This window comes from Penaeus monodon, chromosome 10 (genome assembly GCF_015228065.2).
Source record: "Penaeus monodon isolate SGIC_2016 chromosome 10, NSTDA_Pmon_1, whole genome shotgun sequence".
NCBI lineage: Eukaryota > Metazoa > Arthropoda > Malacostraca > Decapoda > Penaeidae > Penaeus > Penaeus monodon.
In genome coordinates this window covers 42,401,392-42,406,391 of record NC_051395.1, presented here as the reverse complement: position 1 = coordinate 42,406,391, position 5,000 = coordinate 42,401,392, and the positions used below count along the sequence as shown (strand labels likewise).

Here is a 5,000-nt window from a genome sequence, read left to right as displayed (position 1 = left end):
CTGCAGGCGCGTGAGGGGGGTGGCTCGAGGGCGAGGGCGAGGGCGAGGGCGAGTTCCTCCATGCCGGCGAGGGTCAGTGCCTGCGCATCCCCGTCGCGCAGGCAGACATTGCTGGGACGGAGCCGATGCGAAGGAGAACTCCGCTTTTTGGCGTTGATTTTGCCGCTAAGCCCCCCGCTGCCGCCTCTGTTTCCACACCCGAGACACCCTGGGATACTGAAGATGATTTTACACGCCAAATCTGCATTATGAGGTAAGGGCGAGGGCAAAATATTGATTGAAATAATGAGCTAGACATCTTGAAAATCCCATTTTGTTTAGGAGATGCATCGCTTGGAGAGACGAGGATCAGGTGGATGTTCACACGCCAGGCAGGTGGAGGAGGAGGAGGAGGCAGCGGTCTCTGAGCAAGACCTCGCGCTCCACCACAGTGGAACATCCACCAAGTGGAGGTGGAGCTGTATGGAGGGATTCGGCCAGGTGGATGGCTCAGTAGCGGCAGGTGGATGTTCTCCCGAGGAGGCAGGTGGACCATCCCAGGCCCTGTGGTCGTCTTCCTGCAGATGTATCGTCCCTGGCGCTGTGGGTGCCTTTCTTCAGGTGGATCGTCCCAGTGTATCACTCTCGACTCCGTGCGAATGGAAATGCAAAGTGGATAATGTGGCTGTGACTGAGTCAGAGCGGGTGGACTCCTAGTGTGTGATGCTCCCACTGAAGTGGAAAGGTTGGAGGAATCAGTTATAAGAGCACATAGTGTTTTGTGAATGAGGAACAAAAGTTAAGCATAAATATACCTTAGCAAAACCAGTAATAATGGCAATGAATACTATTGCTAAATGCATCCAAATTTACAAAGAACTGATACCTTCGCTGAAAGATTTCGTGTGGGTGCCCTGGACAAATATTGAAAGTGTTTTTCCTCCACTGGACAATCAAAGGCTCATAAACTGTATTACAGGTCACTGACAAGGACAAAGACTGTATTTGTCATTTCTGAGCGACATGCTAATGTTTCAGAGGCTGCAAGTTCGTTTGTGTGTTATTGATGAATATTTATTAATATTAAGTTATATATTTTATTTTTTTGAGTGACCAGCCAGTCTTGTCTGCCTATTTCCTCGATACTTGCCATGCCCCACCCCTTTCGGCAGCTGTCAAAACCAAGTGTTGAATGCCGATGGAGAAACTAGTTCTTTTGTTTTATTATGTTTACTGTTACAGAAATGCATTTGTAACCATATGTATGTGTGTGTGTTGGTGGCAGTGAAAAAGTGCACCAAACCAAACATTGCATGATTGGTTGGCTGCAGGGTGATTGGCTACCTGAGTGTGACTGACTAGTGGGGTGTGCAAAAAGGGATCAGTGAGTGTGAGCGTGTTCTGTGGCTGCAGCTGTGACTTGCACTTGATTGTTCTCCCCAAGGAAGAGTGACTGCATGATTGTGTTGGGTCACCAGAGAACTATAAGACTGTGCTGAAGCTGTGACTGTGTGTGTGGAGTGACTGCCTTTCCCTGACACGGCTGTTTTTTTCTGAATAAATCCTGTGGACTGCAATAAACTCTGGTTTGCTACCTACCTGTCAGTTCACATCCCCACCATCCCCACGAATATTCATCAGAGGCTGCTCACTGAACCCTGTAGGACAGACAGTAAAGGAGTGCATCATCCTGACACATTGTAAGCTGTGTGAGGCACTCGGTACTGAGAACCTGTCTGTGTGCATGACCCGAACCACACAAGGCATCAGAAGGAGGAGGTTTATGTGATATTACCATGTGTCCCAACCTACTGAAAAAAAAAAAAAATTGGTTGAAAAAAAAAATTAGACGTGGCTAATTAACAGTGTATTTAGAGAATAAATTGCCTTACAGAAGTGAAATTTCATGATTTAAAAGCTTTCTTAATATTCAGTTATTGAAGGCATGGAGTGTATATTTGGTATAGAAATGTGCAAAAATATTTATATAATCTTTCTTGATGTGGTACAAAAATCATGATATATACCTATTCATGTTTCAGTATTTGCATTAATGAAATCATGTAATATTTTTTCATTCATTGATTACGTTAATCAGGTAGCTGTCCCATTCTGCAGCTGATTTTCATTTTGCAATTATATTCATAGCTAGAGATATCTGGTATTTTATCATCATTATTACTTCCCATTTCCATTTCCATTATTTTCCATTATTCTTATTTTTTCCTAGTATTTGTGTTAATATTAATTTCCTTGTCATTATTGCCACTATCATTTTTATTTTTGTTATTTATATTACCATTATTTTCATCATCATAATGTTTATTGTCATCATTATTTTTATCATTACATAATATTTGTAATAGTTGTTTTTATAATTTTAATTGTTTTATCATTCTGGTAATTTTTATCATTTATGTCATTATTATATATGGTTATGTCATATTTGTTAGTGTCATCAATTGTCATTGTTTTCTTTATAATTATTAAGATTTGTGAAAATATAATTGTTAATAGTAGTGATAATGTTGATACTAGCATTGTTGTTATTATTATTGTCATTGTTATTATTGTCGTTATCGATATTAGTCTATTAGTAATAATAATAATAATTGATATTGTTATTAGTATTGTTGATTTTGTTCTTGTTTTGTCGTTATTGTTATTATTATTATTATTATTATTATTATTATTATTATTATTATTATTATTATTATTATTATTATTGTCATCATCATCATCATCACCACTGTTTTTGTTATTGTTATTGTTAATATTATTGCTTTCGTTTTATTGTTGTTGTGCTTATTATTGTTATATTTATTATTATTATGATGATGATGATCATCATCATTATTATTACTATTACTATTATTGTTGTTGTTATTATTATTATCATTATTATTATTATTATTATTATTATTATTATTATTATTGTTGTTGTTATTGTTATCACTATTGTTATCATATTTATCATCATAGGAATGGCTGTTGTAGTTGTATTTGTTATTGTTTATGTTATTTTTGTTATAATTATAATTATTTGATTTATTATGAATGTAATTATTTGTATTATCATAACATTTCTTTTTATTAGCATTATTTTTGTCATCATGATTATCATATTTATTATTATTTTCATTGTTATCTTTGTTGTTATTATCTATATTATAATATTTAAAAAAAATATCTTGTATATAATTTTTCTTCATATATTTGTGTATTAATGATTATATATATATATATATATATATATATATATATATATATATATATATATATATATATATATATATATATATAAATTATATTATGTATCTTCTTTTAGTGTTATATTTACTGATATTGTTTTTATTGTTGGTAATATTATTATAGTTATTATTATTGTTGTTCATTATCATTATCATTGTTATTAGTATTGTAAATTTTATTAGTTGTTATTGTTATCATTAGTTTTATTATTGTTGTCATTGTTTTTGTCTTCATTGTTATTATTGTGACTGTTACTGTTTTTATTGACATTGTTAATATCATAATTGTTGTTGTTATTATTATTTTCTTATTATTGTAACTTATTATTTTTAAAAGATTATCATTACTTTTATTATTTAGATTATAATTGCTCGTATTATAACTATTGCTATTACTATTATCATCATCATCATCATCATTGTCATTGTTATTATTATTATTATTATTATCATCATTGTCATAATCATTGTTGGTGTCATTCCTCTTCCCATTATTATTATTATTATTTATTATTATTGTTATTATTATTAACCCTGACACTGCAGATGATGTAAACATCGCCTCACGAAAAAATTTGACTTGACGGTTTTGGTGATGTAAACACGCTGTCACAAGAAAAATTGGCCGAGGGCTGGGTGATGGGAATGTCTCACCACGAGTGCACAAAGCTATTGGAAGGCTGTTAAATTCAGAGGGCATTTAGGAAGGGGCTTTTGCATTATTTCCATTGATAAACAAATGTGGAATGAACCATCTGAGAGCCATAGCTGGAAGAGTACTGGTGTAACAGCCCAAAATACAAAGGTTTACTTTAGGCTTGTCTGTTTTATAACTTGGGTATAAGGTAGTTTAGGCCAGTTTACTCTCCTGGGTATAAAATATTACCTTATTGCCAGAAGATAATGGCTGGTGTTAATGCCGATCACACATGATCTCTCAAATGCAGGCATTCGATTATGCACTGAAATTTACAGGCCACTGTATTATACTCAGACTTGGAATATTTATTCATGGGCCTAACTTGTGATAACACTGTCATTAATAATTTTGTACAGGCTAAAATGTTTTTAAAATTTGACATCAACAAAATTGAAAAGCACTGTTGTTGATCTTCAGTTTTATGTGGCCTGTGTGTTATCATCATCGTTGTCATTATCATTATCATTATTCTTAATATTATTATTACTATTGTTGTTAGCATTGTTGTTATTGTCATCATCATCATCATATTAATAGTAGTAGTAATAATAATAATAATAATAATAATAATAATAATAATAATAACAATAATAATAATAATAATAACAGCAACAATAACAATGCTAATGAAATGATAATGATAATAATTATTGTTTATTAAAATCATTATAATGATGATGATAATGATAATAAGGACGATGATGATGATAATGATAATAATAGTAATGATAATGATAATAATAATAATAATAATAATAATAATAATAGAAATAATAACAATGCTAATGAAATGGTAATGATTATAATGATAATGGTTATTATTATTGTAATGATTATATAATAATAATAATAATATATTATTATTATTATTATTATTATTATCATTATTATTATTATCATCATCATAACTATTATGATCATTATTATTATCATGATTATTATCATCGTTATCATCATTGCTATCATCATCATTATTATTAATTATTTCATTATTAGCATGCACTGTATGTTCATTTTAAAACACAAATATCATTATTACTATAAATAGTAGTCTTGCTAATTAAGAAAGC

The 5,000-nt window shown here is 31.7% G+C and overlaps 1 protein-coding gene across 1 annotated transcript in view; it reads left to right on the top strand.

Annotated features, from left to right (window-relative positions):
* The window catches only part of LOC119578050 (leucine-rich repeat protein soc-2 homolog), a 95,728-nt gene that overhangs the window by 115 nt on the left and 90,613 nt on the right, over positions 1 to 5,000 (top strand). The window contains exon 1 of the mRNA XM_037925773.1: positions 1 to 253. This exon is cut by the window's left edge and continues 115 nt beyond it. The gene's annotated coding sequence lies outside the window, so the exon portion shown is untranslated. The remainder of the gene's footprint in view (positions 254 to 5,000) is intronic.